We start from the raw sequence: 24,867 nt of genomic DNA on the forward strand, positions 1-24,867 counted from the left end.
GAAAATAAAATATTTCAACCATTTCAATGAGTAGACACTGAACTTAAATGTTACACATGGGTAAGATCAATATTAAAAGCATTGTGGTATTTCCTTTGAAATCTATCAAGAATCAAAATCCCAAATAAATTTACAGTATTTATAAAAAATTATGTAATGGATTAAATATGACTTATATTTATTTTTCACATAAATTTTTTGGTAAAGCTTAAGTCAAATTATGAGCAGTAACTAAAGATTACATATTTACCTCCAGAACCTCCTAATAAGTCCTCTGCTAAACACAACAGGTGCAGCCTCTACATTGCATAATAGTGGGATAAGAATGGCTTCAGCAATATGTTACAGAGCATCTTCCTTAGAAAACTTAACACATTTGACACTGCATTAATCTTTATTTAAAGACAAGTGCTTCTAAATTCGTGAAACACCGGGCAGCCCCTAGCATGCTATGGATGCCTGCAGCTTGGACAGACTGAAGCTGGATTTCTTGAGTTGTAAATCAAAGATCAGACAGAAAATAATAGGTAGAAAGCATCTGGTCCAATAGAATATCCTTCAGTTGGAATTAAATGTGAAGAAATAAAAAGAAAAAGAAAGCAAGTAAGTGTCCAGACTGTGCCATCTATACTGATGAACCTCAAACTTGCCCTGTCACAGAGCTATTGTTTCTGTCTTTATGAACCAGAGGTCTTAGTAACTGTTGTTATTTTTTAAGAAAACAGTCAATTCTATAAAATTCAGGACTGTGAAAATTATAACCAAGGAAGGCATGTTGGCACTCGCCTATAATCCAAATCCTCAGGCATAGGGGTTGATTTGAGGCCAGCCTGAGCTATGTGCTGAATTCAAGGTGGTGGGGAGCAAAAAAAGAAAAGCAGAAAATCATATCTTTATTATTTGCTGCAGAAATTCTTTATCCACAAAAGACAAATTTAACCATAAATTACTGAAAATGATTCAATTATATGCTACCAAATGAGAATTTTAAAAAATGTGCACCTGGAGATAACCAGAAAAGAATCAGCATATAGACAGAACAGTGAGTCAAGACAATGTTAGAGATGGAGTACTCCACACCGCCGAATTCCTAGCCCATGACCTTAGTGCAGCCTCCTGGCATGCCTTCCTTGAGGTTAGAGCTGAATGCCATAGAGTCTCTTCTGATCATCTGCATTAGAATGTGGGGATTTTTACAATAAAATCATGTTTTCTATGTGCCTCAAATGCCACATAGATTTACTGTACTATTTTTTTTTTTTTTTTTTTTTTTTGGTTTTCCAAGTCAGGGTTTCTCTGTGTAGCTTTGCACCACATAGATTTACTGTACTATTAAAAGTAAAAATTAACTCTATTAAAAAAAAGAAAGAACCACGTGACTATAAGAAGTGGAGGGATGACACCATTTTCCTATATACATGTAATTTTTAAATTAATTTACTTGTTTAGTCGTGTGTGTGTGTGTGTGTGTGTGTGTATGTGTGTGTGTGTGTGTGTGTGTATGTGTGTGTGTGTGTATTTATGTATGTGTGAATAACCTGTGGTAGTTGGTTCTGTCCTTTCATTATATAGGTCCCAGGGACTGATCCCAGACTGTCAGGCTTGTTGGCAAGTACCTTTCCTACTGAGCCATCTTGCTGGCCCAAGACACGTACGTTCTTTTTAAACTGTGCAAAGGAGTTTAGTTGACTTTGGGTCAGAGCCAATATTCCACCATGCCTTGAGTTCACTCTGCTCCTTAACAACCTCTGGTGGTCCCAAGGCTTCCCCTTCTGAAATAAGTGATTCAGTTTGTCCTCAGCAGATCTGTCACACTCACAATCGCCTTCCAGAGCACTCTCTAACCTGTGGGTCCCTTGAGCAGATAAAGGGACCACTGAGTCACTGCACCCAGACTGCAGATTTACTAGGGTTCAATGTTCTCTTGTCCTAATCTTACTGCAGTGCAACACCCCAACATGTTGGCCCCAGCAAAATGAAACTGTAGTGAGCACTGTGTGATGTTGTTGGGCTGGTAGGTACCAGTTTGCACCGTGCACAGCCTTGCCTACCAACCCGATGCTGCATTTAAAGTACTGCTCTGAACTGGCTATGGCACTCAGCACGGCATGGCATCTACACCCTCCTTCTTGCATATGCATAAGTTCGTGATACATACTTTATCTCAAACAGGGAGCTTCAGCTGGGTTCTCAGGAGGTGAGGTATGATGTGTGGTATTTCCAGCAGTTGGGGAGGCTTGGCAGTCAGCCAGCCTTCTTGCTCCATCTGTGGGAAATTTCATGGCTGTGGGTAAGAGGGCTATTATCAACACACACACACACACACACACACACACACACACACACACACGAGAGGGAGGAAGAGAGCAAGAGGGGGGAGGAAAGGGGGAGGAAAGAGGGAGGGAGAGAGGGAGGGAGGGAGGGAGGGAGAGAGAGAGAGAGAGAGAGAGAGAGAGAACGAACTGAGAAAAGAAATGCTAGCACAGGCCACACATTAATTGACTCAAAGCTTTATACACTTGCCTAAAGTTGTATTTTCATGCTTGATTTTGCCTTCTGGATTCTTATGCAAAACACACCAGCTACTTCATAACTTTGTGTAGTTGATTAATGATAAGCTACTATCAGAGAAGTGCGATCCCTTAGAGACTCAGTCCTCAGATGCAAATCAAATTTTGGACTTGGATGTTTTATTTTGAACACAGCTGAACTTTGCAACCTTTGCACACAAGTGTGAGCTTGAGGTATCAGGCTCGGGCTTCGGTTCCCTTTATGTTGGTATAGTTTGTTGTGCAAAGGAGAATAGTGAAAATGTGTTGGACTTAAAACCAGCGGAGTTGAAGGTGCTGGTAAAGAACTTTAACCAGCTTATCGTGACAGATAGTACAACACAATGGTTAGGACAGAGGGGACAACAGAAACTCAGCCCTGCCTGGTTTCCCTCCTTACTAATCACGGGCTCTTGAACAGGTTACTCAACATTTTTTTCCCTAAACTTTAGTTAGATGATAATTATAATTGCTTTACAGACTTGTGGCAAATAACAACTGAAGGAAATAATCTGTGGGAAGTTTTTCTAGTCAATACAAAGTAAGCATTCAATCCGTGTAACAAAAACAAAACAAGATGGCCCAAAGCCAAGTGAATGGTTATTTTTGAAAATAAAATTACTAATTGCCAAACTAGTTGTGGAAATTTAAATACCTCCTAGGTGCATTTTCCCAACATGTATTTTACTTAATTCCCACAGAAACTTTATGATGCTTTTCTCTTTTTCCTCCTCATAGGAACTTATTAGGTACATTACTGATTTCTTTTGCAGCTGAGTGAATAGAGTATCATATACATAGCAATTAGACATGGTATCACTGGAATTTAAATCAAATCTTGATCTAACTGAAGACAAGGGTCTTTATCCACACTATCTCCCACATGTGCCTCTCCATGAGGCAGCTAGAATCTAAAAGAATGCCAGAATTTTCCTAAAACCAAGGAGTGGGCACTTAGAGACAAATGGTTATAAATGCTACAGGTCAAGTGCATACTGTCCATGAAAACTCTGTAGAGTACACTTTTTTCTACCACAATTTCCAAGGGGGAGATGCAATTTCCATCCAGGATGAGCAGATTTGGGGTTACAAGGACAGCTCCTAAGATTTGGGGTTACAAGGACACCTCCCTGTGCTCAATATAGGCCTATAGGCATTATGGGGCAAGAGGCTTTTTATGGAGTGTTACAAAATACACTTTTGAAAAGGAACCTCTCAGGGTTTGTTTTTTCACCTACTTGAATATTCAGTTATCACATGTGTCAACATTCTGTGTTCTGTGATGTGGGGAAGAATTCATTATTGGCTGACAATATGTCACAATTTATCTCTGGTTTGTGATTAATAAAAGTCAGGAGCTCCATCACAAACATCCCAAATAGTACCAGGATGCAGTACTTTTCCCTGAGGGGACCATCATACTTGAGGAAAACTCTTGCAAATACATATACACTATGACTAAGACAACATGAACAAGGTTGCTCCAGCAACATTAGCCAACCAGCTATCCAAGCAACAGTGGAAAAAGTCCAGATAGAAACCTGAATGGATAGATAACTTCTAGAATGACTACATAATGGAATGACTGGCAGCAGCAAAAAGTAACCAATAGTAGCTCCATGCATCAGCATGGTATAGACCATGAGTGAGTATTGACTCAACGAAAAGAAAGTTGCACACAGCTCACAATGAGGGAGGGGATCTGCCATATGCTCTGACAGTGATTCATCTGAGGATATGATCCTACATAAAATAATGACAGAAAATAAATCTTCCATGGTTCTATTTATATAAAGCATATAGAGTAATACTATTTATAAAGACAGAAAATGGAAAGGAGGTTGCTGGGGGCTGAAGAGAGAAGAGAAGAAGTATTGTTTAATGAATATGATATCAATTTGTAAGAAGGAAAACATATGACATCATTTTGGAGAAGGGTGATATAACAATGCATGTTTGATACTAAACATTAAAAAAGTGGTTGAGATGGGAAATTATATCATGTGTGCATTTTGCTACAATTAAAAATATTTTAAATAAAAAATATAGGAGAATTCACATGCATAATGAGATATTTATGAATCACAAGCATCTGCAGATGTGCCATAGAAAAGCTTAGAGAAACCAACATGGTAATGTGACAGTAGAATAAGGTGATGTCCGAGCCAGTAGGGCATCCACAGGATCTTCATCTACATTCTGATCATCAAATTGAGTACTGTGTGTTGTAGTTCAATTGTTGTGTATATATAATGCACATGTCTTATAAACGTGTAAACAGTTTTGCCCAAAAGACAAAGTTCTGATGTGAATGTCAGAGTTGAGGTCAGTAGGATGGAGTCAGAGGAATCAAGTTTCAAGTTAACACATCACTGTGTTTGTAGTACAGCTCCCTATTGTCTTCTTAAAACTGGAACTTGTGTGTACCGTACTGAGTAAAATATGAGTACCTGCCACAGTTTTCTAAGTCTTCCTTAGCAGTACCTAAGTCCTGGTACCAGATCAACCAGCTATATCACAGATGCCTGGGCAATTTTTCTCTCTAGTTATTATGAGCCTAAGCCACATAGGAGTCTACTTGTAAAAGAAGGGAAATTGGAGATCCAGGAAAAACATTTTGGAAACATTTAAAAATTATTTATTATTAAACAAAATTAGAATGTATCAGATTATTTTGAGAGTGCTTTATACACTGTAGACATACAAAATGTTTTAACATTTAGGAAAAGAATAGCCTTTTGGTTACACAGGAAACAGTGCTTTGATCTCATGTCAAACAAGAATTAAGGGCTGTGAGACGGGTCAATGGGTAAAGGCATTTGCTTCCAAAACTGGGGATTTGCATTTGATCCCCAGGACCCACATGGTGGAAGGACCGGACTAACTCTTGTGACTTGTCCTCCCACCAATCCCTAACACATCTGTATAACACACACACACACACACACACACACACACACACACACACACACACACACACACACACACTGAATAAATGTAAAAAAAAAATCACTGTCCAATTGCCAATCCAAATGCAGGATGGCTGCAGAGCATGCAGTGCTCCTGACAGTCAAGGAGCTCTTAGTACCCTCCATTTCCCATGGTGGCCACTACTCTGACTAGAGGCACTGTCCCTCCTAAAATGGTTGTGATCATCTCAGGCACCTCTACAGCTCAAGTCCAAGGCTATGTATAGTTTACAACCTCAGCCTCAGTCACCTAAGAGCGCCCTCTTACCTGATACTCCATCTTAATAGGTTTTCTGCCCCACATATTAAGTTTCTCTGCTGATACAGTAAGACAGATCAAGCCAAACTGAAAAAGTATAGCAACAAGTCTTTTAAGAGCAAAGTAACTCCTGGGCAGGTTCACTGGTCTCAGAGATGGAATCCAGAGAAGTTGCATACCCAAGCGAGGGCAGGAAAGTTTTATAGGTTGTAGGCAAGGGGTGATGACATGCCCACCATAAGCTGGGTTTGTGGCCAACCAAGTATGGTCAAAATAAGTGCTTAGGTGGGGCCTTGAGTGGCTGGCAAGTTCAGGGGAAGAATCTACAAGAACTGTCAAGAATGTGGAACTGGACGTTTGGAGCCTTTCCCTTTGTTCAGGGACTCTTTGAGCAGGCGGGGTTTGGAGAGACAGGAATGGGGCTTCCTGGACCACACAAGGGTGAGCTCGAGGCTCCAACTGAACAGCTCTTACAACATCCAGCACCAACAATGTCAGGGGATAGTTCAGCGTGGAGCCAACACTAGAGAGCTGAGGCAGAGACTAACCAAAGGGAAAACTCAAACCAACAGGGGAAACTCAAATGAGATAATTTTTTATGGGGGTGGGGGTGAGGAGGCTGGCTCATGTAATGGTGCATGGATGGAGGTCTGAGGACAACTCACATGATTCTAAATCTGTTCTTCTACCACATGAGTACTAAGGATCACCTTGCTGGTCCAAGAGAGAGGATTCTGATGGTGACAGTCAAACAGAACTACCAGATAAAGGATAAATGGATTTTTTTTTAAAAAAAATTTATAACATAAAGTGATTACTAAAGACATTGATGGGGATGTCAAGATCACATGCCTTGTTTGGTGAGCTGACAAAGTCACTTCCAAACTGGTTTTTGTTACTAGGGAACAGCATTAGATCAGTACCAACAAAGTAGTCCAAAACAAACTCTGATAAATGAATTTAACAACAAAAACATCTGGGAGTTTTGCAAGTTTGGCCTTTCAGAAGGTCACCATTTATTTCCAAAATATTATTAAGTAAATGTAGTGATACCTGCTGTGGGACGGTCTATATGTCAAATTGCTCTGATTGGTCAATAAATAAAACACTGGTTGGCCAGTGGCCAGGCAGGAAGTAGGTGGAACAAGGAGAGAGGAGAATTCTGGGAAGCAGAAGGCTGAGGCAGAGAGACACTGCAGTCGCCGCCATGACCAGCAGCATGTGAAGATGCCAGTAAGCCACCAGCCACATGGCAAAGTATAGATTTATGGAAATGGATTAATTTAAGCTATAAGAACAGTTAGCAAGAAGCCTGCCACGGCCATACAGTTTGTAAGGAATATAAGTCTCTGTGTTTACTTGGTTGAGTCTGAGCGGCTGTGGGACTGGCGGGTGACAAAGATTTGTCCTGACTGTGGGCAAGGCAGGAAAACTCTAGCTACAGATACCACTTTAAAGCATTTCCTTTATAGCTGTTTCCAAATGGAGAGAGGCCAGCTTCAATCTGAGAGTCCCTAAGTGTGCACTAAGAGCTTCTAATATTCAGAACTCAAGTGTGTGAGTCACTCACCCCTCACCCCTCACCCCTAATTATATCATCATTGTAAGAGGTCTGTTTTCACATGACCAAACTTTTAAAACCATACAAAAGGTAAATCTAAGAAAAATGCCCAGAATTTTAAAGTAAAACTGGTAACAGAACATAGTTCAATCTTAAAGAAGTCAAACACCACTGTAGTTGGTTACTCATGGATTTCATTAGGCTCCTAAGAGGTGCTTTCTCCCAACAACCTGCTGCAGAAGTGAAATCTGAGTGTGTAAAAATTATTTCTGTAAAGTCCACATCATGACAAATCCCAAACTGTAACTATTGCCACGGACATTAAGAAACCAATGGGAAAATTCATCCACCACTTCACAAAGAACACAGTAGCTCGCTACTGGTTGGCAGTGAGAGCTTCATCCACGGCCTGAAGCTAAGACCTGACAACAAGGTGATGACTCCACTGAGGAAGGTGAGGCTCGAGGAAGAAAGGGGAGAAATGAACAGGAAGAATTCATGACAGCAGGTCGAGTGAGTGCTAATAATCATGGTGAGAGAAGGGGGCAAACCCATCCAGAAGTGCATTTTACTAACTGAAATGAAATCTAAAGAGGTATCTAATGCTAACAGGGTTTTGTGGGCAGTGATTATGAATTATCAAAAACCATAAAAGCCATTTGGAAAATAGATAAAAATGATCCTGTAAATGGGACAGGAAATGCGAAGCTGTCCTTTTGCATCTTAAAGAGACTTTAATGCCATATGATGTTTTCTGTCGTGTAAAACAGCCCTGAGGGATATCATTTCATTTGTTACCAGCTCATGATGTTTTGGTGGTGGCATCATATTGTAAGTTCTTCTATCAATTCTATGAAGATTTTAATCAAAACATTATTTCTTTTGTTTATAGTAGAAAATGGTGAGCCTTTCCAATGTGTGACTCTTCAATAAAAGTTGCAAGTAAGCCATTCCATGAAAAGACATTTTCCACAATAAGTAAGGCACACTGTGCAAATTGTCTAAGATTTCTCTTCCCTGGAGGAAGCGATAGCTGGTGCTTAATGCCTGTCATTAATAACTCCTAATTCAAAGGCTGCTCCTGTCACTTGAGAGACCAAAGTTAGTCAGCTGACTCAGTCTCAAGGCAAAGACACTGAGCATATTATGAAAGACAACTCACTTGGTTATCCAAGACATCCCACAAACCCAACCAAAGGCACATGTTCCTGGGAACTAGACACAGCCTTCCAGCTTCTTGTAATAATTTCATTCCCATTAGTTAGAAGAAACAGACTAAAGGAGTCTCATGAAAGTATTGCTTGCTTAAACATTGGCTGCGTTCTCACAGAAGGAATCTCTTCATATATTACTTGAAAGGCAATGCTAAGAAGATAATGTTGTAATTAAAGAAAATTTTAAATTAGATTTTCTTTAATTAGGGTTTTTCCCTTTAGAGTTTCATTAATAGGGTTTTTCCCTTTAGAGTTTCATTAATAGTTCATTGAGGTGAATAACATATACTTTCAAGACACTTAACAACAAAGGGCTAGAAAATATGTATATTATAAAGTTAGGCAGCTAGTTTGGGCTTACTAGCCTTGGATGCCATTGAAGATAGACACATTCTGTATGATTGCTTTGGACTCCATCTCGTGGTTCCCAGGAAACATCAGAAAGGGAGACTAGGATTTAAACTACTACATGAAAAGGTAGACATATTACAGCTTTTTGAGGCACATTAAGGAAAGCTACCTCTTCCTGGTCAGAAGAATGGAATCTGAGTTCCACCTCTGGCCTGGGTAGAGACATGACATTCTGATCTGCTCCAAAGATAAGAACATCACATAGGATCATTCTCTTATTAAAGAGTTAATCCAGCCAGGGCTGTTATATGCCTGGCCAAGAGATCATCCTTCAGGAAATTCACTTGCCTGAAAACACACCACAGAGTTGGGAGGAATAATTATTCCTGTAACGAGACAATGTACTCATCCTGCCCAGAAGCTCCTCTCCCAGTCTACACACTGAGAGCTGTCCATGCCGCACTGAAGAGATTGCCCATGTTTCTGACTTCTAAGTCAGAAAGTGTAATCCTTTTTTTCTTTCTGTCTCTTTTTCCAGACAGTAATCAAAAGCCTAAGCGTGCTTTCCCTGGCACTGTGGTCTTTCACAAAGGCACCACCACCCCTTCCTTCATGCAGCTACATGTCAGCCTCTATTGTTGAGCATGCTTGATTCTCCTAGATCCTATCTCCAAAAGTCATATTTTCTCCTCTTTCTCTTCCCCTTTCTCCTCTCCCCCCCTCTCTCTCTCCTTCCCTCCCTCTGCCCTTCTATCCTCTCCCTCCCTCCCTCTTCCCCATCTCGATCCTCCTGGAAACTGCTGAGATTTACAGCTTCCTATCTTGTTCTTATCTCACACTCTACCAAAATGGTCCTAGAGCATCGTTCTGACTCTGTTTTTAAATTATTTTATCAATGAGACTGAAAATTCAGGAAAGGGAACCTGTTTGATTCCCTGATTGTAATAACATGTAAAGCAATGGTACTTATTGTTTTTGTTTTTGTCACTAGAGGAGTAAACTCATAAATATACATGTAAGTGAAGGATTATGTATATTAATACTAGCTATAAATTTGAGAGATAAACTGGCATATAATTAGATAAAAATTTATAAGTACTTCATATAAATGACTTTCAGAGTTTTATGAGCTGAAAAACTTTGTTGATCTTACAAACTTCACAAATGCTTATCTTGACAAAGCATTATTTTACGTGGGTTCTTTCTGTGGTTTTCATTTTTATTTTTATTTATTTATTTATTTTTTTTATTTTTTTTGGTTTTTCAAGACAGGGTTTCTCTGTGTAGCTTTGCGCCTTTCCTGGAGCTCACTTGGTAGCCCAGGCTGGCCTCGAACTCACAGAGATCCGCCTGCCTCTGCCTCCCGAGTGCTGGGATTAAAGGCGTGCGCCACCACCGCCCGGCAGGTTTTCATTTTTAAAATGAAATAAAAATTAATTTCTAAATAATGAGCACAAAATTCAAGAGTCCTGAGAGTAGAAAAAATTAATGTAATGAGAAAATGAATACCTAAGAATTAAAAAATAAAAATATTAAAGGAATATATGAAAAGAAATTAGGGAACTTAACTGGACCTTGTAACATAGCAACTGGAAAAAAAAGTTGAGAAAATAATTTCTAGGTAATGGAGAGTAGAAAATGTAAGAATGAAGTGCTGGTGCTGGAGAGGTGGGTCAGCAGTTGAGAACACTGGGTGCTCTTTGAGAGGACCCAGGTTAATTCCCAGCACCCACATGCTGGCTCCTAAGCAGCTATAACTCCAGGGTGTCTAATTTCCTCCCCTGGCCTCTGTGGGCACTGCACACATGAAGTACCCAGACATACATGCAGGTAAAACATAACAAAATAAACTTTAAAAACAAACTTTACAAAAAAGAATGCAATACTCAGAGAAGTCCAGAGGCTGAGACCTATAGTTCCCTGGGGATTCTATCTAGAGAGATTGTTCTGACTTTGGCAAAGGGGTTACCATCCAAGCTAAGTCCAGCAGTTCTGCCGACCTGAGCAGACAAAGCAGTCAAACAAGTTTGAGGTAGTTGAAGACTTTGAAACCTTGGTTGGATTGATACTAGGGAGCAGAGAGCTGCCAGCGCATGGGAAAGCAATCAGAAGTTTAAGCGCATGCTCCCTATAAGAGTTTTGCTCAGAATCCCACCACACATGTGCAGAACAACACCCAGGTAACCAAGAACAGGAGCATGCCCACTTCAGTCTCAGGATTCTATCTGGTGGTTACTGATTGATGCCAGATCAGAGTTATTCTAAATTCTCCCCCACCCTGCAATATAACATTTTATTAATTATTTGAAAATTTTGTACAATGCACCACATCATATTCCCCAAAGACAAACAAACAAAACAAAACTCCAGCCAAATCCAATTTGTGTTGCTCGTATACTCACTGGAGCATGGTCAAACTTCCAGTGGCCAGCCCCTCTTCAAGAAAACTGAGTACCCACTGCCCTTATCCTGCTAGAAACATCAATTGTGAAGAGCTACACTTCAGCATCTTTATCACAGTTTTTTGTTTGTTTGTTTGTTTGTTGTTTTGTTTTGTTGGTTTTTCAAGACAGGGCTTCTCTGTGTAGTCCTGGCTGTCCTGGAACTCGCTCTGTAAACCAGGCTGGCTTCAAACTCACGGAGATCCACTCACCTCTGTCTGTCTAGTGCTGGGATCAAAGGTGTGCACCATCACTGCCCTCACTGTCCAGCTTTATCACAGTTTTTGAGGGCTCTCTTCAAACAAGACTAGCTTCCCGTCTGGACTTCTTTTCTTTTCCCCCTTTCTCTTTTCCCCTTTTCCCCTTTCTCCCCCTTTCCCCTCTTCTCTCTTCTCCTCTCCTCTCCTCCCTTCCCCTCCCCTCCCTCTTTCTTTCTCTCTTTCTCTCTCTTTCTTTCTCTCTTTCTCTCTCTCTCTTTCTCTCTTTCTTTTTCTTTCTTTCTTTTTCTTTCTTTCTTTCTCTTTCTCTCTTTCTCTTTTTCTCTTTCTCTCTTTCTCTCTTTCTCTCTTTCTCTCTTTCTCTCTTTCTCTCTTTCTTTCTTTCTTTCTTTCTTTCTTTCTTTCTTTCTTTCTTTCTTTCTTTCTTTCTTTCTTTCTTGTCTTTTTTTGCAGGAGGGGTATAAATTCTTAAAGCTTGCCCCAAGGATCAATGTCAGGCAGCCAGGCAGCTGTCAGCCTTGGAAAATGCTTCAGAGTTTAGAGGGAATTCCCTGCATCGAGTTTGGCTATCCCAACAGCTATTGGTGGAAATGTTTGGGAAGCTTCTCCAAGCAGTCCCAAACCTGGTTGCATTCTGTTTTTTAACCTGGGTTGTTTTTTTTTCCTGCTTAAAAAAATAGCAGTTTATGAATTGATTTCCATAAACAGAGACTGTTCCTCTTATGAAGAAAATTCCCCAAATTGTACTAAAAATGTATGAGACTTGTACTAGTTACTTGTCTCTTGCTGGGATAAAACACTATGACCAAAAGCAACTAACAGAAGACAGAACTGATTTTGGCTTACGGCTCCAGAGGGAGAGTCCATAATGGGGGGAGAGACACCGACACCGCAGCAGGCAGCCTGCAAGGAAGCTCAGCCCTGAACATAAAGCAGCAAGAGGGAACTGAAAGTGGGATGCTGGACTGTCAACTCTCAAAGGCCACTCTGGTATCACGCTTCCTCCAGGCAAGCCATACCTCCTAAGGACTCCGTGACCTCGCCAAGCAGGGACACCAACTTAGACCAAGTGTTTAAACACCTGACCCAATGGGGGGCATTTCACATGCCCATCACCACAAGACATGATCACGTGAAATCACAAAGGAAACTAGCATGTAAGAGACCAGTGACACACACTGGTCAGTAACTGGGTATTTCTTCATACTTTCCAGAAGTGAAGCAAGTCCAAGTCATGGACAATAGCTCTTGGTTAGTTTCAGCTTCAGGTTCTTTCAAGGGCAATTGAATCAAATGCCCAAAGTTAGGAGTTTTATTGAAACAAACAAATAAACAAACAACAACTAAGAAAATACAGGATAAGGAAGATAAATACAGATGAGTAGCATTTATAGCCTGGTTATTGCCCATTAAAAACATTTCAGAATTGGTTTTGTATTCCCAGATGGACTTCAGCATTTTTCCTCCATGCTTGTGGAGCTGACGCCCCAGGACACACAGGGGGCCACTTACACTCTGTCCACACACATTCTAACTCACCCTAATGGCTGCCTGCAGCTGTGCCCATTTCTTCTCTTTGTTCCCGTCTCTTATATTTTTATAACCCTTGGCTGTAAAACCATCAGTACTAGAACATTTTCCAAAGAGTATGATTTAGAGATTAGAAACAAACACTGTGCCTCCTTTAGCATTTCTATAACATATTTTCTGCATTTATATTTTTGTCTTAAACATAAAACACTTATATAATACTTAAATCTTTTAGAAATACTCTGACATACTTTATTGTACACAGTCACTAAGAGAAACTCTCAGATATTGTTATCCTTTAGCTTTTTGGTTTGTTTGTCTGTTTAGTTTTTTTTTTTACAGTTACCAAAACTGAAATTCCAGGGGTCAAGGTAGGAAAACCAGATAGCAGCAATCCCAAGTATAAAATCTAGGATTCCTGACTCAGTCTATTACCCTGACAAATGCATTTGATTCCCTATTTCTGTATGTTCTCTATCAATGAATTAAAACAACTACTGATCAAAAAACAGTTTAAAAACCACCTTGAGTCTGCACTGAACACATTGCGACTTTCTTCTTGACAGTATTTCCTAAACAATGTAGTGCATTTGCATAGCATGCACATTTGTACCAGGTATTGTATGTAGAGCTCTAAGGATTCTGTCAAGGGTTGTAGCAGGAGATCTGCACAAGTTGTATGGAAATACTGAAGTATGTTATATAAGGGACTTGAGCATGACACGACAGCTAAAAGCATTTAAGTTTTTTAAATTATGGATATGTGTGTGCATGTATGTTGTTGTGTGGATATGCTCATATGAGTTCAGGTGGCCTCAAAGGTTGGGAGAGGGTGTTGGATTCCCCTGGAGCTGGAATTACAGGTGGCTGTGAGCTGCCTGAAATGGGTGTTGGAAGCTGAACTTGGGTCCTCTGAAAGATCAGCAAGTGTTCTTAACCACTGAGCCTTCTGTTCAGATCCTAGAAGCAATTTAATTTTAAGTCCTTAAATATTTTATACTGTGGCTAGACACACAGGATAAGGCATGGGGAAATGTATCCTCTACAGCTTCAACCGTTGGAGAATTTGATTTCAAAGGTCAACATGACTAAAATATTAGCTATACATCCTTTGATGAATTTAAAAAGATTCCCAGTTCCTAGAACCTTAATAACTACTAATATTTTATCAAGTCATATTTTTAGGGACAAGAAATACCAAATAATCCATCTGTACCACTCCTTGTTGTACACTCACAGGAATCGAGCCAGCACACCATAGAGACACAGCACCACTCACAGTGGTCAAGGTACAGAGTCAGCCTTGGTGCCGAACAGCAGTAACTAGACCCAGGAAATGCAGGATGTTTATGCTCAATGGAGCTTATTGGGCCATGAAGAAGAATGAATGCACAACTGTTACAGGGTATGGGTGGAAACAGAGATCAATATGCTGACTGAAATAGCCCAGACTCTCAGAAAGACAAATATCATGTATTTTGTGTGATATCAAGTATGGTCTACATATTAACATATATCTTTAACATGTCAATTTTGCAGCAAGGCAGTGGAGGCACGCACCTTTAATCCCAGAACTCTGGAGGCAAAGGCAGACATATCTCTGAGTTTGAAGCTAGCCTGGTCTACAGAGTGAGTTCCAGGACATCCAGGGCTATACAGAGAGAGAAACCCTGTCTCAAAAAACCAAATATATACCATATATATATATGCATATACACACACACACACACACACACACACACACACACAAACAATGCATGTGTGTGTGTGAGACCTGAAAATAGATAGACTATTTGGGAGAAAACCTTCCAAAAAATGAGTGACACCATTTGATATATACTACTCCTATATTAAACTGGCATGATGAAACCCATGATTTTTTATATTTACTAAAATAAAATAATAAAAAATACTTTCAAAATAGAGTAAAGACCATTATCACCCCAAAGTCTAAAAGGACGTTAGTTCTGAAGTACTGTCTCATCTGAGAATGAATACATGTGAAATGGACCTGGACGTGAACTGCACTCCATTCCCCTGTGCTTGGAGACTCCTGCCTTTCCCTGATTAAGCAGCAACCAACGCCTCTCTCTGCTGCACCCTAGTGAGCATGTTAGATGGATGGCCTTTTCCAAAGCCCAGCAGGTCCTTCAGTCCTCCCAGTCAGATCCTCCAGTCAAAGGGCTCCAGCGGCCGGCTGCCTCAGCTACTTCTGTAATGTGAGAACACTTAAAACACTGTTTTTGTCTTTCAAGAAAGACCTCCCCCCTTTTTTCCTTCCTTCCTTCCTTCCTTCCTTCCTTCCTTCCTTCCTTCCTTCCTTCCTTCCTTCCTTCCTTCCTTCCTTCCTCTCTCTCTCTCTCTCTCTCTCTCTCTCTCTCTCTCTCTCTCTCTCTCTTTCTTTCTTTCATTCAAGTAACTCACTGGTAAGGTCAGAATTATGTGCACAGGTGACAATCCTTTTGAAAGCATTGAGGAAAACAGACTTTGAAAGGCCTGCACATTTAGGGGAAAAGTGAAGCCATCTATTTTATCATCTACAGAGTGAGCAGTTAGGAATGCCTGGCTGCCTGAGTACCAGGAGGATAGGTCAGGACACTGTTGGCTAGTTTCTTTTCCCTGTTGTTCCTGAAGAATGGGCAGGTGGTAAACATAAGCCAACGTCAGCATAGTGGTTTATCTATGCCAATGCAGACCGCACAGGCCCTTCTGAAGGCCCTAACTGCACCATCACCCCCACGGGCGAACTGGAAGCCCACCAAGGTACATTTCCCAGAGCCTGCAACACTTCACTTCTCTGAAGTAGTGATGGTAAATAAACATTTCTTCTGGGCACCTTTGGTCCCACAAATAATTCACTAACCATGACTCATTCACCCCTCTGTCCATGGTCTGAAAGAGAGCTGGGTTTAGAACTGATTGTGTTCATGGCTTACACCAGCACACAGCTTCCAACAGGGAAGTGTCAGAGTTATATGAGAAGAAAAGCAGGGATGAAAAGCCTTATTTCCACCTTTTTGCTCCCCATCATTCCATCATTAATGATTTAATTCTACCCAGTCACTGGCTGATGACCATGTGTCTCTGGTCCAACTGTGTGTAGCTCTGTCTAATTCAGCTCCACAAATATTTATCAGGTACTTCCTAGGTGCTACATGCTGAAGCCACAATGACTGACTGCAGCTCTTATCTTGGGTTTACAAAGGTCAACTCTGTGAAAGAGCTGGAGACAAGAGCAGTTGCTTCCATTTGTTCTCTGGATTGCGACCTTCAGACTCTCCCTGCATGGGTCCTCCCAACTTCAAACCCACTCTCCATTACTAGCTGCATGTAGAAGTTTCTCTTAGCTGCCCTAAGGCAGAGGTGTTGGCCAAGGGTCAGTTCACATACATGCAGGAGTAAATTCTAGAGGGAGCAGACTGCTCCTGGGAGCAACACTGCTTGCTAGTTGCTGAGGCCAGGAACTGAGGAGTGAGGGAGCACATGGGTTAATGACTTGACTGTAGCAGCTTGGAAACTTGACTCAAACTGAACTTTCCTGTGACTTTCTTCCCTTACCACACTGTTCTCTGATACCTATCATTAATGATATCATACTGTATGTTGCAAAGAAAGTAGATCAAACGTGTTCTTATCACATGTGTACAGAGACTGTGAAGAGACTCATGATCACAGTGTTCATCTCACTATACATAGCAAAAGTGGCATCTTGTACATCTTAAAATTTTTATGAAAAAAAATTAAAGTGCACTGTGATCTATAAACCACAAAGGACATTTAGTTTCTTTGACAAGAGGAATTAGCAATGCCTCTTTCTTTTTTTTTCTTTTTTTTTTTTTTTTTTTGGTTTTTCGAGACAGGGTTTCTCTGTGTAGCTTTGCGCCTTTCCTGGAACTCACTTGGTAGCCCAGGCTGGCCTCGAACTCACAGCGATCCGCCTGGCTCTGCCTCCCGAGTGCTGGGATTAAAGGCGTGCGCCACCACCGCCCGGCGTGCAATGCCTCTTTCTAAAAGCAGCCATTCAAGCCACGGCTGGGTGAGAACGGGGTGATATGGATTGAGAAAACAGCAGTTGGACTGCCCAGGTAAGCGTCCAGGCTAAGAGTTGAGAAGGATGTGCTGGTGATAATGGTTAACTACAGAGAGAAACCAGTGACTGTTCTAGCATCGGCTGGGGAACTTGCCAGGCTATGCTATTCCCAGTACTCCAGGCACTAAGAACTGCCTGGAACCACAGTGAAGGGTAAGCCCACAGAGATAAGTCCACTAATTCCACTGTGTGGCAATGCCTGTGGCAGGTAATTAGTGAGACAATTTGAGAAACAAAAGATTATGTATTACAGCATCTGAATTTCATTTTTCTTTGGATATTGGCTGGCTACTGGTGAGAAACAGGCCACCTTCAAAAATAATTGTGCTCTTGAGATTATTGAATTGATAGTGGATTATAGGCTAAGTCGGTTAAAAAGACAAGGAAGACATGAACCAAGCCTGTGGCTTGCTGGCTTGCTGTGCTGAGAAAGGCCAAGTCACAGTCACAAGATAACAGTAAACTTCTCATGAATGTTGTAGACATGCCTCCACAGTTGACATATCTGGACATTTACAAAGCATATTTTTGGGCTTCAGAGTAATGTTCTAAATGCTCATGACTGGTGGCAGTTCAAAATAGCAGACATTTTGAAAGACAATTAGTCTGGCTGATTATTACAAAAGTCAACATACGTTCATCATATGATCTAGGTTTCACACTCCTTGGTATTTAAAAAGGAGTTAAAAAGCTACGACCACATAAAAACTTGCACGAGGTGTTGATAATAGCCCTATTTATAATTGCCATCTCAGAAGCAACTAAGATGTCCATCAGTGGGCAAGTGGGTAAACTATAATACATTCAGACAAAGGAAAATTATTCTGCACTAAAAAGAAATGTGTTATCCAGTCATGAAAAGACATGAACGGATTCTTACTACTAAGTGACAACATTCAGTAATAACGGACTGTATAATGTCAACTCTGTGCATTCTAGAAAAGGCAAAAGGGTGGTGGTTGCCAGCAGCTATTAGGGAGGGAGGGAGGAACCAGGTCAAGTATAAGACTTACATGATGTTAAAATTATTCTGTACGAAATGACAATGGTGGATAGCTGTAATTACACACGTTTGAAACTCATAGAAAGAGTAATACTGAGAGCAAAACCTATGATGAACTATGAACTCCAGGCTACAATGATGTGCTAACACGGGTCGTTGATTTTAATGTATCACTCTCATCAGGAATGCTAATAATTGGGAAGGATAAGCTTATGTGGAGGCTGAAAGAATTTTAATCTACAAAAAAATGGGCTTTAGTCAATTACACAAATCAATGGACATTTTTCATTTGTACATGGGAACCAACAATTAGGTGCAAGGAATTGCTTTTAATTAAATTTAATTTTCAAAGTGTGTGGCAAAAATAACTCCCTTATAGCCTACCTTTTATACGATACAATGCAAATTTTGCAAGCTAGTAATGTGAGCAATTATCTAGTGTCATGCCCTCCTGTTAGGTTATAAGATCTCAGATAAAGAGTGTTTGGGACATTGACTAGACCTAGAGCTCAGCTCTTATGCTTTCCGGCAATGTCTTATCACAGTGTTCCCCCTGTCCCCAAAGACTGTAGTTGAGCACCGGATGACACAGTCAAGCACTGCTTACCAGCCAAGATACAGCCCGTGAAACAGATCATGAGTGGCATTTGTTACTGGGCAAAGATTCTAGAATATACTTACACAAACCTGATGTCTAGGTCAAGCTACCAGACAGCTTCTTGACTGTATCAAGAGACTTGTAAACATGCCATGCATAAGCTTGCTGCTGACACATGTTCTGTTCTATCTACACTGAATACTTCAAGAAGAGGGATGCACTTATTGTACATGCTGAATTTTGACACTCCTGGTTTGTTTACCCAAGCATCATCAGATGCGTGTAAAGCACTGCCCTGTGATGTTGAACTACCTACAGCATCCCTGGGCAATGGTGACTTTTCAGCGCTATTAGATTGCCACAGACTTTTTCATTTCCACCATATAAGGAAACACTGCATGTGGTGTGTGCTGGAATGATTTGGTTGGCTCTTAAAATAATCATACTTCAGAAAATACATCCACACCTGACTCTGGTCCTCTTATTTGTGATTTTAAAGACTTGAATATGAAATAAAGCATATAGTACTGCAATGCAAAGCATTGGAAGAGAAAAGGGGCATGACTTATCCCTAGAGAAATCCATTCTAAAAATATCAGCTCTCCCAACACAATTAACAGTCGCTCTGTCTCCTCATTTCTGCCCAAGGTTTCATGGAGTGTTTTCCAATTAATTGGCAAATTATGGCATTGGCCACAGTTTTTCATCCTTTAACTCATTTGCATATGGAAGATATTTTTCCATCTCTATGATGTTTCACAAAGAACAAGCTTTATAAACATGCTTAAATCCAAAGTGAACTAGCAGATATCCTGGCACTGAGACTTAACAGGAGCTGTGAGCCAGGGGTGACTCCTAAGAGCAGCCATTTGCTGCTTTGAGTGGTGAATGCGAGTTTTCAGATTTTATTTTAAATGATCATGACAATTGATTTCCTAACTGAAAATCAATCAATAGATGAGCATATGTCAATACAAGTGGTACAAACTGGGATGCTAAGAGGACATTAGGATCTTCACCTACATGAAGAGGTAGATGTGAGCATGTGAAAATGACATTGCAATTCCTGATGACTAAATGGAAATTAAGGGAAAACACAGAGACCGAAGCTCTGAGACTACCGATGAGGAGCGCACAGTTCATCACATCACATCACATCTCTAACCTACCCTGAGCACACATCAGTACCAAGGTATTTAATTAGAAAAGAACAAAGTCAAGGAACACACCCCAAACATTGAAACTTTATCTCTAGAGATAGTGAAATGACACTTGAGATTTACTTTTGTTCTCTGTAGAAATAGGAGTCTGTTGTAACATATTTATGTTTTAATTTTCCCATGTTGATTTTCCCATTTCAGGAGTACGTGATATTGAAAATTAAGGATTGTTGGTAGCTCTGTTTCACCATAGTTTAAACTAGAAAGCAACATTGCTCCGGTGTTAGGGTACTCAGGTCATTGGCCTGTCACCAAGCCTGAGAGCAAGGCAGAGGGGTGAAGTGCAATCTGTCCGGGATTAGGTGCATAGTCACACCCAGGCCAAAGGGATGCTCCTTTGGGCTTGGGACTAATCTCATCAGAAAGTAAAATAATTTGGCTCCTCTTGGCCACAGAACTTTCGGAAGGAAAGTAAAGGCTTTTAATTTAATCTGAAACATATACTGGTCACACAGATGAGGAAATGGAGCTGTAAGAACATGGAAGGTGCAAATTCCCACCTGAGAATCACATACAAACACAGACATTTTTGCCCAGGGAATTCAGCCCGTCTAAAAACCAGAGGCTTTTCAACCATGCTTTCTACTGCCTTGAAATTTATTCTAAAACATAATCTTAATGACGCTGCTAAAATAAAAGTTCCTTAGACAAATTATATTCAGGAGAATTTGTCTGAGCAAACAACCAAACCAAAACAAACTTTGTGAATCCGATAGCCCCTAGAATTACAGCAGACTCTGAGAACTTCAGCCAATAATGCTATCAGACAGAATTTATAGAAAGGTAGAAGTGAGGCACAGAGAACACATTAATTGACTGCAGCTTAATCAATCAGCCAGGCAGTTGGCTATGGCTTAGTTAATTGGCTACTAGGTCTTCTAAAACCAGCCATGCTGGCACTATGACTAAACTCCACACTGGTTTGGTCTGTCAGGCCCACTGCAGGTATGCAGCGCCCATTCATGGCCTCCTATCACTGTTTAACTATGTCAAAATTTAGGATAAAATAGAGAAGGAAGACGAGCACAGAGGGAGAAAACAAACAAAACACTCCCTCCTACCCACAAACAAAAATTTAACATGTTAGAATGAAAGGTCATTAGGTCAGATCTCAGGTGTCAACTCCCCATTCGCATGCAGAAGATCTGAGGTAGACTAGGTAGACCTGTATCAAAGCCCAGTACTTTGTAGCTTTGGCATCTGTCTTAGGTAATGCAATTTGATCAATTCGATTTTGAGAAGTTCCTTAACTGCAGTGAATCCCTTTCCAGCAATTGAGGAAAATTAAAGCGATTTACAAGATAGACAGAGACATGCATTATGCTGTCTGTCACCATTTCCCCAAACCACGGGGATGGCAAAGGAGAGGGATGGCTTGATTCTGTCTTTGGCAATTTATTACTTTAGATGAGAAGAATTACTGAGATGTAGACTAGCAATCACTAATTGTTTTTAGATTATACACTAATATATTCATTTCATAATTGTAAGTGAAAGAATGCATACAAATGCTCAAAGCTATGGTCTTTTTTGCATAGCTTAACTAATTTTAATGGGTGAAAACTTAATTAAGTAGATTCAAAGTGCAATCAGCCTTTGGTAATGAACACGCTTACTCTTTTATCAAAATAGACAGTTGTTTCAGGCCACAGCAAAGACTAGAACTGCATCTTCAGCATTATGGTCCTCTGCAGACCCCCACGCAGTTAATGCGACCAACTCTCACTACGCATGATCCTCTCTCTTGCTCTCCCTAGTGGGCATGTGTGGGAAGGCGCATCACTAAAATGACATGGCTGCCGTTGCTTTTAGCTTCAGGTTCAACTTCCCCTCATTCTATTTACTTGGAAGAAAAGCCATGAAGCCACGCTTGCCAGTGCTTACTCTTCAGGTCGCCAGTACCAGGAAAGCAGCTGAATGTAGCTGGGACACATCCACAGGGCTGTTGATCGCACCCCGAAGCTCTGACCTCTGACTTCTCAGCTGTACAAATCTTTCCGGGGCCATTTCATTGCTCCTTTTCCTTCTCTGCGTGTATTAGTCAGTTTCATGTCGCCACTGCAAGGAACTCAAAGAACTGACTTATTAAAAAAGGGTTATTTACCTCATGGCTCTAGAGATTCCAGTCCAAGGTGCCTGGTGGCTTTCATGACTTTGGGCCTTTGGTGAGCATACCAGAGGGCAGTGAAGGGATGTGGGCCAGAGCAAACTGGTCCATCGCAAAGCAGGAAGCAGAGAGAAATGGAGAAACCAGGGTCCCACGATCAACCTTTAGGGCATATGTCTCAAATGACCTAAGAACCTCTCATTAGGTCCTACCCCTGAAAGATTCCACTGTGCCCCAATAGTACGATTTAGAGACCATTCAGCATCCAAACTATAGCAGTGGGTTTCATACTTTGCTGAGAATCTACTTTCCTACCTCCTATCTGCTCTTTTATCTGAAGACCTGCTTCCTACTTCCCAGAGAAAATGGAAGCAGCCCCAAGATAGTATCTTCTAGCTCCTCTATGCTGACACCCACCTGCTTACAAATGGCTTGTGTCAAGCCTTCCCTTCCCCATGCTTCCACCTAGAGTGACACCTGATTGCACACACGATCCCTTTCCCTGCTCAATACAATCATTAGCCAATTCTTCCTCTTCTTCCTGTCATTCATGCCCCTACTGTACTAGATTCTCTCCAAGAGCATGCACATGTACCAATATGTTTCCCACCTTGAAAAATAAGACCCCTGACCTCCAACACAAACTGCTAAGCCTCTCTTCTGTTTCCTTTTGCTGAGAAACCCACCAAAAGAACTGACTTAACAGGGTTCCCACCAATCCCTCTCTTCCCATTCTTTCTTGAATCTACCCCCATCCAGCTTATTAAAGCACTAATACTGCTGTTGTAAAGTCACCACGGACATCACTCGGCTAAGTAAAGTGGCAGATTCTCAGTCCCCATTGATGGGAGCTGCTCATGACATTTGATACAGTTCACCGCTCCACTGTCTTTAACAGGCTGTACCTGGATTTCAGGACTTTTTTTTTCATTATTTTCTTCCTGCCTCACTATAGCTTTTTCTCTTGTCTGGTTCTCACTCATCCCTGTACCCTTTAGGGTGCCCTGGAATCTAGCTTATGACTTCTGCTGTCTCCAGCCACATTCACTGTCTAAGGCAGATGCACTTAATTTGTGTTGTACAACCATGCTGGGAGGTTCCTAACATCTCACACATTGATATAATGTGTGAGACCTACTGCATTCCAATTAAAGGATTCTTAGGGGAGAAGGTAGGCGTTGGAGACTTGCTGCCTCCTTGGTCTCATCTAGCCTCAGGCTTGAATGCTGCCCAAGAGCCAACACCCTCCACAGTATGCCTCCATTAAAGATTATGCCCCCTGAACTCCAGACTTGACTATTTAGCTGCCAATTAGCTGCCAAATGCCAATTTCTGCATTTGGGTGCCTAGTAACCATTTCCACCTTCCTAGCTCTAATACAGAATTCCTAGTTCTACTCTCTCTAGTCTTGGTTTGGAGTTCTTCTTTGTTAAGGTATCTGAGAATTCCTTCCCTTGGATGTGTACTCCAATGACTGAGGAATCATTCCAATCATGTTTTCCACTGACATCTCACTTTTTTTTTTTTTTTTTTTTTTTTTGGTTTTTCGAGACAGGGTTTCTCTGTGTAGCTTTGCGCCTTTCCTGGGACTCACTTGGTAGCCCAGGCTGGCCTGGAACTCACAGAGATCCACCTGGCTCTGCCTCCCGAGTGCTGGGATTAAAGGTGTGCGCCACCACCGCCCGGCTGACATCTCACTTTCAACATGGAAGAAATCCCCACTGCTTCTATCTTCAAAATAGTCCAAGAACGTCTCGCTGCTCATCACATCTGCTAGATCCAAACCCCAATCACTTTCTCCGAGATAGCTGGCCTACTTGCTCTCAGTTCTGTGCATTTACTGCCCAGTACTGTACACCCAGGGAGGGTTTCTCTGAACACCCTGTTCTAACAGTCCCTTATCACTGTGTGACTTGTCCATGCTTTTGGACTTATCTGACTCTAATACATTTATCACCGTCTGACAAACCTTCCAGATTTTGGTTTGGAAGTCCTAGAGACTGAGCCCATGCTAGGTAAGCACTCTACCACTGCTACAACATACAAACCACTTCCATGTTTGTTGATTCTGCCCCACCCCTTAGAATGTATACATAAGCGAGCCTTAACTCTGAAAGAGAACCTGTCATGTGAACAGAGTAGATGCTCACTCAATATTCACTGACCCATGATCCACTCTTGCATATGCTTGCCTATAATCCCTCTGGAAATAAAATTATGTAAACGAGCTGAGAAAAGCAGTCTGATGGTTTTAAGCCAAGAGGAAAGACTAACCAATCCAAAGTCAGAATACTTCTATTTTATGCTCTCCACTGTTTTGGTAGTGATCTAAGTGGCATTACAGTGCACAGGTATACTTCCCTGCATAAAGTGCAGGGTGAAGAGCAGATCAGTTTGATACACATCATTTTCTCTTGCCTTGATGCACTTTAATGTCATGGGCTAAGTGGGTCTTTTTGTTTCGATCAGAGCCTTCCCACAAGGGTAGAAAAAGCAGAGGGCATCAGCACACCTTCACTGTGGCAATGTGCATCTGTGTTACCCGGAAACTTCTCTGTGCTAGCTATTGGTGTCACTGAACTGTGTGCCCCAGGCAATCTGGCTCCCATGGTGACTCTGCAGGAATCTGACAAGAAACAGTGGAAAACCAATGTCTTGATGTGGCTGCACGTCAGGATTTTCACCATGTCCATAAACACTCCACCGTGAACATCCACATCACAGGATGAATCTTTTATGAACCTGGGTTCATTCCAC

The 24,867-nt window shown here is 41.2% G+C and overlaps 1 protein-coding gene across 4 annotated transcripts in view; it reads right to left on the reverse strand.

Moving 5' to 3' along the window:
* The window catches only part of Kiaa1217 (KIAA1217 ortholog), a 796,433-nt gene that overhangs the window by 611,306 nt on the left and 160,260 nt on the right, over positions 1-24,867 (reverse strand). The window lies entirely within an intron of this gene.

This window comes from Peromyscus maniculatus, chromosome 5 (assembly GCF_049852395.1).
Source record: "Peromyscus maniculatus bairdii isolate BWxNUB_F1_BW_parent chromosome 5, HU_Pman_BW_mat_3.1, whole genome shotgun sequence".
In the NCBI taxonomy this organism is placed as follows: domain Eukaryota; kingdom Metazoa; phylum Chordata; class Mammalia; order Rodentia; family Cricetidae; genus Peromyscus; species Peromyscus maniculatus.